The sequence below is a fragment of the Pongo abelii genome, chromosome 4, assembly GCF_028885655.2.
Source record: "Pongo abelii isolate AG06213 chromosome 4, NHGRI_mPonAbe1-v2.0_pri, whole genome shotgun sequence".
Classification (NCBI taxonomy): domain Eukaryota; kingdom Metazoa; phylum Chordata; class Mammalia; order Primates; family Hominidae; genus Pongo; species Pongo abelii.
The window spans coordinates 37,139,043-37,154,598 of record NC_071989.2 but is presented as its reverse complement, the minus strand read 5'-3'; the positions used below and the strand labels follow the sequence as shown (position 1 = coordinate 37,154,598).

Sequence of the window (15,556 nt, the reverse complement as noted above, 5' to 3'; positions counted from 1 at the left end):
GAGATAGTTTGCTGAGAATGATGGTTTCCAGCTTCATCCATGTCCCTACAAAGGACATGAACTCATCCTTTTTCATGGCTGCACAGTATTCCATGGTGTATATGTGCCACATTTTCTTAATCCAGTCTATCATCGTTGGACATTTGGGTTGGTTCCAAGTCTTTGCTATTGTGAATAGTGCCGCAATAAACATATGTGTGTATGTGTCTTTATAGCAGCATGATTTATAATCCTTTGGGTATATACCCAGCAATGGGATGGCTGGGCCAAATGGTATTTCTAGTTCTAGATCCCTGAGGAATGGCCACACTGACTTCCACAATGGTTGAACTAGTTTACAGTCCCACCAACAATGTAAAAGTGTTCCTATTTCTCCACATCCTCTCCAGCACCTGTTGTTTCCTGACTTTTTAATGACTGCCATTCTAACTGGTGTGAGATGGTATCTCATTGTGGTTTTGATTTGCATTTCTCTGATGGCCAGTGATGATGAGCATTTTTTCATCCACCATGCTACTGTTAACCCTGATTTAACACTAGAGAGATTTTCTAGGTCAGCTGTAAAAGTCATTTCCAAATAATCGTTAGTACAATTTGACCAAGCCACTAAATTTTTCAATATCCATTCCCTTTAAAATGTGAAAGGTGATACAGGTTTTGGTAGACTATATTTTTACTCACAGGCAGCCAAAATTGATTTAACTTATATTCTACTCTCATATGCCCACATGAAACTTGAGACAAGGATATATCCTTGACTGTTTTCATTCTCTCTTACCCAGTCTACCTACATAGAATCACTAAACTATAACCAGATTAACTCTTTAATATTTGTTATGGGTTTCCTTCGCTACAATCCCCCATTTTAATTGAGGACCTCAACTCCTACTGGCCTCCTGAGCCTCCCTTTTCCTGCCTACTACCCAAAAAATTTTTTACATATGCATAAAACATACTCCATTACTAAATAACTTCCTGGTTTCTCATCTGTAAAATAAAACATAGAATTCTTAGTAAGGCATATCCATTCCTTCATAATCTGTAGCCTGCCCATCTCTGTAGCTTCAGACCTTTTTGGCATGCCCCTTTTTCCAGCCTATGTTCTAATAATCTAAGCCATCATCAGTTTCCAAAAATCAAATTGTTGTCCCAGACTCCATAGTATGACTAACAGCCTTCAAAACTTAGTTTGCATACCTACTAACCATCACACCTAGGAGGGCTCCTGACTTACTGCCTCACCACACTAGTCTAAATTAGGTGACCACCACTACCACCAGGGCTCCAACTGCACCTCGTTTATCCTGATCATAGCACTTAGATATTGTAACATAATCTCTGTTTACCTGTCTATAAACTGTATTAGACTATAATATGGGTGGGCTGAAGTCTTTTATTTCTTTCTCTTTTTCTTTTTTTTGAGATGGAGTCTCGCTCTTTGCCCAGGCCAGAGTGCAGTGGCGCTATCTTGGCTCACTGCAAGCTCCGCCTCCTGGGTTCATGCCATTCTCCTGCCTCAGCCTCCCAAGTAGCGGGACTACAGGCACCCACCACCGCGCCTGGCTAATTTTTTGTATTTTTAGTAGAGACGGGGTTTCACCGTGTTAGCCAGGATGGTCTCCATCTCCTGACCTCATGATCCGCCCGCCTCGGCCTCCCAAAGTGCTGGGATTACAGGCGTGAGCCACCGTGCCCGGCCTGGCCTGAAGTCTTTTATTTCACCATCTGCAATGCCTTAATAGTTCCTGAGAAAAGACATAGGAATCACTCAGTGTTTGACATACAAGAGAATAAATATGAGATCATGACCATGTTCACATCACACTGGGTATTTCACATTTCAAATATTAAGACTAGGTAATGGGTCTTACCTAGACATTACTTTTCTTTTTACTACATTCCAATCTACATATCCTTACCACTTTATTTCTGCAGAAAAGCACTTTCTTGCTTTGTTCTGACTAGTCCATGAAATCTCAAAAGCTGAGAACCTCTTCAGTTTACAGCTGAAGACATGGGCTTGGGTTAAGAATGGCCTAAATGTCACTTGGCTAATAGCAGTTTAGATCCCATGCTAATTTTACTATATAACACCTCGAAATGATATACAGGGTTTGAAAAGCCACAATTGTTTATCATCAAGAGGTTAAAAATATATAGTAAAAAGAGACCACAGGCACAACAGTGGGAAAAGGGAGCATTTAAATGACCTAATAATATTCATAGGCAGTGTGTATTCTATATGAAAAATACAATGAATCTACTGAATGAATTAAGATGTGAATGAAAATAAAGATTATAGCAGAATAAAATTAGTTTTGGAAATATATATTAAAGGCCATAAAAATGTTCAAACCTTTTGGCCCAACTTCCACTTACAGGATTACTTCCTCTTAAGAGATTCTACTCTAAGTGAATAAAGCTCCTAAAGGGGGAAAAAACTACATATAAAGATATTCACTGCCTCATTATTTATACAGATAAAAAGTAAAAGCAAAAAATACGCAAGAATAGAATGAATAAATTATGGTTCATCCACTGACAAAATACTGGGCAACATTTTAAAGAATTATGAACACTATATAGAAAACTAGGAAAATCTTTATGATCAATGTTAAAAGAGGAATAAATTTATAGGATGAATATATGTATTTAACCATAATTACATTCATTATAAATATTTGTATGTAAAAATTTAATAGGAAACTTAGTAGGAAAAACATGAAATTTGATATTTTTCCCATTTCCCAAATAGCATGTAGTTTTTTTTTCACATTGGTTCTACAATTGAAAAAAAATTAAGAGAAGTCTTCAACTTTGAAGCTCTTGAAAATTTTTAAGTTCTAAATTCCACAGTTTAAGCTTAACATATCAGAAAACTATATGTAGTTTTGGCTTCCAAGAAAATAAAGGACTGGATTGCTACTGAATTATAAAATTTTTATAAAACACACTAAAACTGTGGTGTTTATCTTCCAGTTTAAAATATCAGAATCATAAGAACCATATGATAATCAGAGTAGATGGCAATGTGGCTCAACAGCTAGGTAACTAATTATTAGAGATTCAGATACTGAACTTCATCCTAGGACAGTTACAAGCTTATTGTAAATTATATGTGATTTTAAATTCTAGTTTTTAGACATCCTCATATGAATACTGAGGACAGTGCAGTGGCACCCTGACATATACTAAGAAACATGAGTAACTGGAAAGATTGAAGAACTGTAAGAAATACCTCTTTCCCAACACCTCCTCCCCGTTCTTAATATGAATATCTGGATTATGCAGATCATTTTAGCCCCAAGCCTACAATTTGTTCTTTAGCAGTGAACATGGGGGTTCAGAAGTAGAGCCAGAGTGGAAATGAAAGTAGAAAGAACTCAAGACACTTCTGTATATAGATCTTTCTCTTATTCAACTAAACAAATCTTATTGTCCAGATAAAAATAGTTAACTAAATTACACCAATTCTTTGCCGTCAATGTTGTCCACCATTTCTGGGTTTCATGTTTTCCTTCCTCTATGAAACTTGCTCAGTATTTAGCAAGCCCCACCCATCTTCTGTCACTCTAATTAGTCCTATGTCCCCAAACTGAAATATATTCAAATTCATTTATTCAACAATTGTTTGCTGAGTGCTTACTATGTGCAAGCCACCAAAGGGATCCAATGACTACCAAACTGGGTCTCCCTTCAGCCTTTGTAAACTGCCTTTAGATTGATTCTATTCATTCCAAAATATGGTACTTGGCACTAGAGCAAAATATAGCACATATTACTTCTTTAGTTATAAACTCTAGATATAACGAAGAAAATGCTTGCTTTGTTTTTCAAGGCAGCATTACATTTTAAAATGCCCTTTACAAAAGTTGCGCTCAGGATTATTTAAACTAATAATTTCAAGCAGACCCTTTGGCTCAAACTGTGGGCTGGAGGGGTAATTTCTTATTTTAAGGAAGAAATATCATAAAGTTATACAAAACCATGAACATTAATTTCCAAACTCACAAACAAGTAATACTGTTACAACACATCTAACTCCTGTCATTAAAAATATGTGCATGCCTAGCACCTGAATGGTATCATATCCCACAGCATTTCTTTAGTTTTCTGTTGTTTGCAATAAAAGTGAAAGTTATTTAAGTAAACTCGTTTCTACAGTATAGGAAAGTCAATTCAAAAGTCCTTCCTTTAACTTTCCTTATACATTCCCATTTTCTCCTCTACCCTGCTCCAAAACACATAAACACAAAGTATTGAAATGAATATACAACTCCATGAAATGCAGTATTCTAAAAGCAAGAATGGAAAGATAAAAAATGAGTTCAAGTCTCCCAGCTGATAAACTGGGCTGTAAGTCAAAAGTCCTAAATTTTAGATATAACAGAACACAGTCACATTTAGGCTATATAGTGTCACTGTTACTAAAGATTACACCTTAATTTTAAATACCAGAGCCCAAGCATAGAAGCAAAAAGTATCCAATACTAAATACATATTACTTTCACAATTACCTCTAAATCTTTCTTAAAGTACTAGAAGTTATTAAATCTGAGAAAACTACGTTCAGGCCCTCTCACAGATTCAAAACATTGGGGGAGGGGTAGATTCAAGTGATAATTCAAGGAAGTGTTACAAATGTCGGAACTGGGTGAACAACTGAATTGGAAGTATGGTAAAGAAGTGTCAAGGATTATCCCGAATTTCTAGTTTAGGCAAATGAGTTGATAGTGAAAACATTAACCTACATCATGTATTTTTTAAGAATAGTTTTCTTTCTTTGGGTGACAGGTCAGAGTAAGGAAGAATTAAGGAATGAGTTCAGACTTACATACTATGGAATTTCTGTTATTCGTGGGACATCAGGAGGTACCTGGTAGACAGCTGGATCTGGCTCGGAAGAGAAATATATTCTGGAGATAGATTTGTGAGTCATCAGCATACAGGTAGCATGTAACAAGTCATGTGAATAAATGAGATCAACAGGAAGGGAGAACAGAAATAAGTCTGAAGCACCTCCTGGAGAACACAAATATTTAAAGGGGTAGGTAGAGGAGCAAGACCTAGCAAAAGACTTAACAAATGGGAGGTCAAAGACATAAAGAAACAACAAGAAGAGAATATCCCAGAGATGAAGCTGTTTCAAAAAGGAAGGGGTTGGGGGAAAGGTGGTCGAATAAAATGTCCAGAAAATGACTCTTTTCTCATTATCTGCCCCCAACTTTCAGTAAAGAGCACTGCTTTTCTAACTTTAATCATTGGAAGAGAGGCTGTGACTGTTATTCACTATAATCTATGCTCTATTTTTAGCACAAACTTATAAACACTAAACCTAAAGCAAATGTAAACTCAAGTTTTTGGTGTTACTGCACCATCCCTCATTTTTTATTCTAGTTTCTATGTGCTATATGTTCAAAATGCAAGATGCTACCTATTTTAATTATGAAAAAGAGAGTAGGTCTATTTCATATGCTTGGTAGAGCATTAAACAGCATTTACTAATATAAATAAATGTCATATAATGATGTCAATTAGACTACATTTGAGGGGTGAGGGTTAAACAGGCAAGTAACATTTGGGGGGCGAGGGGTAAAAATGAGCAAGTAAAATGTTCAATGATAAGGCAAAAATAAGGCCAAAATCTGAGAGAAATATCTACCACTGTTCAAAGTACTATTTTTTGATAATACTCTTTCATAAGAGCATCACTAAAGTTAACAATTTTAAACTTCAGTCATTGACAAACTACTGATACATAGAACATGAATGAATCTCAGAAGCTTTCTGCTAAATTTAAAAAAAAGACATAAAAGGCTATATATGATTCCATTTTTATGTTCTAGAAAAGGAAAAACTATAGAGACAGAAACCAGATCTAGTTGCCTCAGGCTGCAGTAGGGGCAGGAAACTGATTACAAAGGGATACATGGGAACTTTTGGGGGTAATGGAAATATACTGATTGTGGTGGTGGTTTTAAGACTGTGTATGTTTGCCAAAACTCATCAAACTGTACACCCAAAAGACTGAGTTTTACTGTATAAATTATACCTCAATACACCTGACATATTAAAAAAAAATTTCAGTCATCAGATAACTATTTTAACGGAATAGCCTATTTTCCCCCAATGACCTCTGAACATTTTATTGGCCTCCTGCTCCCTAAAGAGTACCCTGCTTCTGCTGGCTTAATGTCTCAGAACTTTGGTGTCATTGGTCTCAGACACCACTCAGCCGTCTACTATCCAGCAGGTAGTGGTCTTTTGGATAGTTTGCATGGAGTTGTTGCTGTCCAGGGCATCATCAAGATTGAAGTTCCTGCCATGTTCAAGGAGGCGGTGGTAGGTGGTGCTCTCAGCCTCCAGCTTGACCTTGATGTTCAGCAGGGTCTCGTACTCCTGGGCCTGGTGCTGCCCCTCTGCCTGCGTTTGTGCCAGCTCTGACTCCAGGTGCAGCAGGATTCTGTTGAGTTGCTCTGTCTGCAGGGCATAGCAGGTCTCCACCTTCCTCAGGCTGTTCTCCAGAAGCTGGCCTTCAGATTTCTTATCGAGTCCAGGTGAATCTCCAAGGACTGGACCGTATGTCTCAGCTCCGTGAGTGTCATCTCAGCAGCTCCTACCTCCGCGGACTGAGTGGTGACCACTGTGGTGCTCTCCTCAATCTGCTGAGACCAGTACTTGTCTAGCTCCTCTTGGTTCTTCTGAGCTAGCTGGTCGTATTGGGCCTGGATGTCTGCCATGATCTTGGCGAGGTCCTGAGATTTGGGGGCATTTACCTTCATGGTCAACCTAGAGCTGGCGAGCTGGGCTTGTAGGCCTTTTACTTCCTCTTCGTGGTTCTCCTTCATTAAGAGCAGCTCCTCCCTGAGAGCCTCGATGTCTGTCTCCAGCTACAGCCAAGTGACACTCGTGTCATCAATGACCTTGCAGAGCCCACGAATGTCATTCTCTATAGACTGGTACATGGCCAGCTCTGTCTCATACTTGACTCTAAAGCCATCAGCAGCAAGATGGGCATTGTCAATCTGCAGAACAATGCAGGCATTGTCCACAGTATTTGCAAAGATCTGAGCCCTCAGATCCTCGATGGTCTTGAAGTAATGGCCCCAGTCTCTGACCTGGGGTCCCTTCTTCTCCAGGTGCTCCCGGGTGTTGCTCTCCAGTCTCTGGTTCTTGGCCTCCAGGCTCCTCACTCTGTCCAGGTAGGAGGCCAGGTGGTCGTTCAGGCTTTGGAAGGTCTCCTTGTTCTGGATGCCTCCCATTCCTGCCAGACCCTGGGCCATCCACTTGGCCAGGCCCCTGGACCCCAAGCCGCCGCAGAAGCTGGTGGAGCAGGACATGGAGATCCGGGAACCAGAGCCCTTGGCGCCTGCATAGACGCTGGCTGCACTGCTGACCGGTCAGGCGCCATAGCTGGGTGGCTGGACGGAGCCCAGGAACCAGTAGTTGGTGGAGAAGGTGGAGCAAGTGGTGAAGCACATGCTGTCCGGGGAGGAGAGCAAGAGGACAGGACTCAGGCTTTGCTGACCCTGAATAGCATTTTTTACGTGCTGTAACGTATTTCTCATTATTTAACTTATCTGATTATATATAATTCTTAAATTGGCAAAGAAAATTAAAACTGCAATAAATCCAAAGATTAAAACAAGAAAGTATTTAGATACTTCACCTCTTGCAATACTCCAGTATCTTACTCCAATTATACTGCCTAAGGAATCAGAACAAAAAACCCTTCCTGTACTTCACGATCCTCACTAACAGCTTAAAAAGGAACTCTGCTTTAAATTTTTCTTTATTTTTATAAAGTTATGTATGTATTGTTAGGGATATATTTAAATAAAATATTCCTACCCCCAAAGCAAGAAGCCCTCAAGGACACAGCTCTACCTAAGAAAATTGTATTTTGAAATTAAGAGAAATGTACTTGCCATTCACTAATCTTAGATTTAAAAACATACCTTTAAGAAATACCATATGGCTCAATTCTAACTAAACAACAAATATATATTGAATACCTAAAACAGGAGCAGCACTGTGATGATGTTATAGACATACAGATGAAGATAATACAAAGTCTCTTTGCTTTCACAGAGCTGATGGTTTAGTATGGCTGACGAATATAGGAACAAATTATTTTATCAAGAGATACAGGTAAAAAACTGCACAAATGCTATGAAATGGAATGATCAGGAAAACTTTTGCAAAGGCAATGCTTTCTCTTTCTCCTCAGAAAAAATTTCTGGTCCTTAAGCTGACATTTTGCGAAGTAATACATGTCTATAGAAGTGGGAACAATACACAAATATATATTTTTATGGTTAATGTCAATGCTTTTCCACCAGCAATCTATTTTGAACTTATGAAGATCACAGAATTTGAGGCCTCTGAAACTGCTCTGGGTTTCATCAGGGAAAGTAACACATTACAAGATCATCCACATTAACAACAAATACCTATATTACACAGTATGTAAAAATTTGCTTTGGGGGAGATGAAATAGACATTGATAGTGAAAGGAAGAGATACATAAGAAAAGGGAAAGAGAAAATAGTAAAAAGATTAGTAGAGTTAAATAAAAGCATATGTCACGTGTGTCTTTCAGGATAACTTGAAGGTAACGTTATGGAATAAATACTAGTTTCTGAATTCTTTTCTTAAAGGAGAAAAGAATCAGTTTTCAGGTCATGACATTTCAAATTTCAATCTTAGAGCTTTCTGAGGTATACGCAGAATCCTAGGAAGAAATTTTTTCATGTGCATCAATTTTAAAGAATAGTATTAATAAAAAATAAATAAATAATAAATGGAGTTACGCCCAACTTAAAACAATGTAAAATTTCAACTTGGTCATTACCAAAAAAAAACTAAATTACATAGAGCATACACTCAGATGATCGATGTCTTTAGCTCAAAATTGGCAACCCACAATCTGATTCAAATAAAGACAACTAAAGGCAGGTTTTAAAATACTGAAAGGGTTGACAAGTAGCAGTGCTGAGAAAACTCCGTAATGTATTTCCTTGCCAGGATTAAAGGACATTTTTGCTTTACAAATACCAAATTAAATATCATAAATATCAATCATAAAGACTAATATTTTAAAAGTAAATTATAGTCAGAATTCAATAATTTATTAGTGTTTTAGACATTGTTAGTTTTAATGTATCTAGAATAGTATTTTTTCAATAGTGCTCACATAAAAATAACTGTGCATTTCACCTGCATAAGTGACCCAAATATGTTAATTCTAACAAAAGGAAATCCAGCATTTTAAAATTATGTCACAGCTTCTGAATTTCTCAGGAGAGGCAAAAGTATATATATAATTATTTTAATAAATTAATATTGCTAATTTCTGAAAAAGTTTTTCTTTTCTGTCAAAGGACAAATATGTACAAAAGAGAACTCAAAGAAAATTGGTATATCCATGTTTAGAGATATGTTACACATGTAAGATGGCAAAGCAATTTACCTACATGAATTATTTTGAAAATTCAATGCATTCTTGGGAATTTTTTTAATGTTTAACATTATTAAAAGTAACAAGAGTCACAATAAAATCATAAAAATACAGTTAATCTATAAATTAGCATGACTGATCATTTTTTAAAATTTCAGTACTGTTATAGCCTGAGAATAGCTTTTGCCAAATTTTCTAAAGCTACCTATTCCACAGATACCTACATTTAATATATTCCACAGTACATGCATTTAAAAATCAATATCCTATTTACATGCATATTTGAATATACAAACATTTTGTGTACTATACATGAAGTAAAGTAACAAGGTGTTTTTTTTTTAAAAAAAAAAAAGACTATAATCAAATGATCAATCAGCTATAACTGACCAAAACATTTTAGAATTACTCTTGTAAGCTCCACAAGAAAAACAGTGTCACTAACTTCATAACCAAGGCTACCCTTTCACCAAAAATTGTATTATAAATTTTGAAGAGCCAGAGTGGTAGAATGTAAAGAATAGAGGTTTTAGAATTAGATACATTTTAGCTGGAATCCTACTTCTAACACTTGCTAGGTTTGCTACACTGAATAAGTTTCTTAAGCATGATGAATCTCAATTTCCTCTGTAAAAAGAGAACAGTATCACTAACTTCACTGAGTAGTTGGGTGGTTCAAATCATGATACACAGTATCGTGGTTAAGGCTTATGGGTAAAGTATCAACTCTGAAATCTTTTCTCCACTTTCTTGAACTTATTAGTTGTGTGACCTTGGGCTAGTCACGTAATCATTCCATATCTCAGTTTTCTCATATAACTAACTTCAACTTCATATTCAACTTTTCAATACCTTGAGGAACTGAAAAACCTTTTCCCTCGCAGTTTCTGTCACATGGAAACATTCAATACTACTACATATTACAAACATAAAGCACTCAACATAGTGCCAGACACAAAAAAATCCCTAAACTAAGTTTCAAGTGATGTTGTACAGTATCTAAAACTCAAATTCACCCCAGAAAATAAAGATTTGTCATAAAGATGAGAAAAAGACTATTTCAAATGTGTTAAAGGTATTCACAAAAGGAATTCCTATAAGATTGTACGTAATGGCAACAGTTCTGGAATAAGTGCACAACCTCCCAAGTTGATGACTATAATGATCAACATTCTCTGGCTATAAAAATACTGAAACTTGACAAAATGATCAGTCATACTAATTTATAGATTTAGCTACTATCCTACAATTGGTCATACACATTTCTATGAATGAAATGACTCTCTAAAGCTGAATTTTGTCTAACAACAGATGCTTTGACAAACAACTTCAACTCAATATAAAATACTTAAAAGAACTAAAAGCTTCACAGACTGCTTAACAAAAATTGTTTTAAATATAAGATGGTAAAGAGTTATTGATTTTTTTAAAAGTATTATATATACAGAATATATAGCCTGAATTCTGTTTCAGCTTCTTTTCCTGAAGTACACAATTTTTTTGACTAAGTTACTGGCAAGTAACAAATCAACTAACACCCAAAAGATAATACTAAAATTTTCATTGAAACTAGATACATAGAATCCTGAATCCATAAGAACAAATGTAAATCAGACTGATCATTTACTAATTGCAGGACCATGGGCCGTTTTTTAAACCTTTCCAGCCTCAGTTTCCTCATCTGTACATTGTAGATAATTATTGTTTCTACTTCTGGGCATGTTAAAAGATTAAATGAGATATTATGGGGACAGACTTAACTCCTGGCAAATAAGTCCTCAAAATCTTATGTGACAAAATCTTAGCTGGCAATGTTACATCAAGCAATGATCTCTCCTAATGATATAACTTTGGGAATAGAAAAAAATATGCCTTAAAACATAATGCAATTTGACAAAATTCAATAGAACGGACTCCAGATTTACATCAAAAAAAAATTACACACAAGACAAATACCTAAAATTACTTTTATTACTTAATTTATTTGGGCAAAATATTCTAAGCATATAAAATACCCTTTAAAATTACAATGATGGCCTTAAGAGACATGGAGTTTAAAATTCCTTTTAAATCAACCAGAAACACTAAAATCCCACTCTATTTTCATACCAGGAAAATACAACCAAGAAACAGGTATCCTCTCTCTCAAAGACGAGAAAAATGCACTTTGAACTTAGATAACTGAAAAAGTAACAAATGGTATCAGTGTCAGCACTGAGCAATACCTAGCTTCAAGACCAGAGCTCACGTATTTCTTAAAGCAACCTAATCTAAGAAAACACTAGTGTCAGGGAATCCCTTATCCTCCCGCTGACTTACTACATAAATCTACACAAATCTTATGGTCTCTTAAGTGTCAAGTATTTCATCATTAAACGGAAATCATGCTGGTCACTTCTCTCACAGGGATATCAGAATATTTTTAAATGAACTCAGGTCACCTTGAAAAACGACTAGTTTTAAAATACAAAGAATTATTATAAATGACAACTGCTGAAAAAACGAAAAACTTTGCTTAAAAAGTCCATCTTAAAACAATTTTTAAAGGCTATATAAGACCATAAATTACCACCAAACCTAACCTAGTATGGTCAGGATATTAAAATAAGCATGTTCAACTGAACAGTTAATTGTCAGGCTTCTATAAAGGTTCCTAGTCAATTATTTCCCATTCATTTTTATGGCAAGTAAACGTGATAAACAGAATTAAAGTTATATTTCTCTAAAAGGAATTATTGTTTACCTCAGACTCCCTAATCACTTCACATAAAACTGAAATCTTAATTTAAAATTTTAGAATTTCTTCCTAATTATGCTTTTCCTAATAAGCGCCAGAAAGGAGGATTAAATGAAATTAAATAAAACTCAAACTCCTGGTTTTTATTTACTCATATTATTAATTACTACATCTTATTTTGAGAAAGTAAAAATACCACAATGGGGTATATCAAACATGTAACACAGATATGTTCAAATATTTCTATGACAGTTTGATGATGGATTGGTACCAAAAAATTAAATATGAAATTAGTTGAAGAAGCCTTAGAAAATACACTTTTTGGCTGCAAGTAAAGAAAATTTTGTATTGGCATAGCTTTGCTCATATTTTTGAAATTTAATAATGATTGCTATGAAGAACCAAGCTTACTGCCATAGTAAAAACTTTCACTTTTCATCCCTAAAAAGAATCTCAAGTAGACAGTTTTTCTTTTTTCAAGTAATGTATAACTTTTCCTTAAAAGCAGAAAATATTATAATGATCTCTAGAACAGGTTCAAAAATGTTCTCAAATAACTTTAGTAAACAAATTGTTGAATAACTTTAAAAAGGAAGCATCCTATATACACTTCTCAAACACTGAAAATTATCTATTTAATGTTCAACTCTGATTTACTTTCATGATTTACTTGAAATCTCTTTTCAAGTAACAAAAGTTATTGACAACTCTTCAGTCAAGAGAAACAATAAGCGACATTGCTGAAATTTCCTTTAGGTGCATGAGAAAATATTTCTCCAAATAATATAACTAGGATTATAAGGTTACTGGAATACTTCTGATTTCTCCTTTCACTGAATTTTAATTTTTTTTTAATGGAAATAGATGATTAGCCACTGGTGAATATTCCAACCAACAGAGGGGAAGCAGAACACTCTACAGTCTTTAAGCAAACAGACTATTCTCTCCAACTAGGTTATCAGAGATTTAAAGTTCAAGTTTAAATTTTACAATTTGAATTTTACACAGTGTTTTCTCCTTTAAAAATGACGTATTTAATTGGTTTGGACCAAACAAAACATATTTTTAAATTTAAAGAAATGTTTATGCTATCATAATGAAAGATATCACACAATCTATATTATTCACAAATTACTAAATATGTAGAATTGGGAAAATAAGTTGGGAAGAACTAATTCACTATAACAATTCCAAAGTCTCAGGAAAAAAAAGAATCAATCACATAAACCCATCTCTAACACACTTATTCAAACATCTGCATAAAACAACCTCTGAAAATAAGTTGCTTCAGTTCGTGAAAATTAAGCAAGCACAACTCCTCTTTCCATTATCTTTAGTAAAAATATGTTTATCCCTTGATATACATCTTAGTATTTTAATTAAATAAAAGTTGTAGAGACAATCACAGGAATATATGAAGGCCTTTTAAACATTTATAATGAAGCCCTTACCACCCCCATCCCCAAAAAAGCAAACCCTCTGCTTTCTTAAGATGTGAAGTGTTCCTCCCGTCTGCATTCCCTCCCTAGCATGCCCCCCACTCGTACACCCCCCCACCCGCAGTAGGCCTGAGGCCCCGTAGCAAACAGTGTCTAACAGGAGCAGGCAGCACAAAGACAGGAATGGGAGATTAGTGGGAGGGAGGGAGGCCGGGACTGGGGCTCAGCAGGAGCTTCAGGCTTTTTAAAATTCAAACTGCTCCCTGACCAATACAAATCACGGACACGCTACTGACTACTACACGGATTTATAGCATTAAAAACATGCCTAGTACGTGACAGCTATATTAACTTCATTCTTTTAAACATTTATCCGTATGTTTGCAGGAAATGTGAAACAATTTATTGTAAGAAGGACGCTAAACTCAAAAATAACCTCCACAAAATAACTTATTCTACAGTGACAATAATTTAATGACACAAAAAATATGAACCAATGTAACAAACACTAGTAAAACAAGGTATTTCGCTGAGCAGTGCTGCTTCATTTTAACCAATGAAAGTTTTCCTTCAGCGAATATGAAACAAAGTATCAAAACGTGTAACCCAGGTACATTTTTCTAGCAATTTGCCTGACTTGAGGAATCTTAAATTGGTGTTTCCCCCTTATACCAACCTACATTACGAACGCCTCCATAAACAAGCTCGAAACACTTAACTTACTCATGAACTAGAACTTGTCAAGTTAGAACTGATATTTTTCTCCAGCATTTACAGATACATTTGACCTATTAAAATGACACCTCTCTCATTACACAGTCAAACATCATGGCACAAACAGCCAATGACAATCCTGGGACCTCAAGAAGAACTGCCCTGACATGAAAGGATGGCACCTTCTACAATTTTTTAACCTCCCAAGGATTTTAAGTATAACTTAATTTTTTGAAAAAAAAAGAAAAGAAAAGAAAAGAAAATTGGTTTTACCCGTATCTCAGCACAATTCTCAGAACACTTAAAATTCTTTGTATGCTCCTACACGTTTTGGTCAGGAAGTACCTGAGTGTTTTACGTATAGTCGTTTAAAACTGCCCTTACATAACGCATACAAATAGAAAGTGGCAGAGTAAACCTGTCAAGTACTTTATACTTGTCTTTGAATAAAAAGTCCATGTGAAACAACACACTGTCAAACAACAAGATAAAAGCTCTTGGGGAAGGGGAGATGTGCAGTGTCTACCACAGTATGCTTTTCTGTATTAAATATTCATGTGGACGATTTAATTCTTTAAAAAAGAAAATGAGTCTTTATGAACTTTCCAACGTCCAAACAAGTTTTAGAAAGAGAAAGAATTACCACTGGATCCGCGTCTGAGTATTTACGTTTGTCTCACTAACTGAAACTACTTCCTCCCTTCATGGGGTCACAGGGGGAAGAAGGGGGGTTGTTTGTTTCACTGGGACGTTCCCCACTCCCGGACCGGGAAAGTTGTAAATATGGGGACGATCAGGGCACATTTGCTGTTAGTTGTATTGTTTCCGCCTCCTCACTAGCTACGGCTCCACTCCCGGGCGAGGCCTGTCACCGACCAGCAGTCGCTCCGCTCAGCCCGGAGCTCTCCTAATCCCCGAGCTCAAGTAGATTCCGCTGGCCCGCGGCCTGCACTCTCCGCCGGGCCTACGCCTCCCCGGCCGCCCGGCAAGAGCCCAGTCCCCGCCACCGGAGCCGGCCGGGAGAGGGTACAAAACCACCGCTACCCAAGGCGGCTGCCACCAGAGAGGAGCGAACTCTAGACTCGCCTGTGGAAGAGACCTGGGGCCGCTAAGGAAACGGCGGGGAGGGGAGCGAGGAGGAGAGACGCTGAGGACCTGGCGCCGCCGCCGCCGCCGCCGCCGCCGCCGAAATAAAGAGCAGGAATT

General features: G+C 36.5%; 1 protein-coding gene and 1 pseudogene across 3 annotated transcripts in view; both read right to left on the bottom strand.

Annotated features, from left to right (window-relative positions):
* LOC129059378 (keratin, type I cytoskeletal 18-like) overlaps positions 1-15,552 on the bottom strand; it is a 44,089-nt pseudogene extending 28,537 nt beyond the window's left edge.
* NIPBL (NIPBL cohesin loading factor) overlaps positions 1-15,556 on the bottom strand; it is a 197,764-nt gene that overhangs the window by 173,924 nt on the left and 8,284 nt on the right. The window lies entirely within an intron of this gene.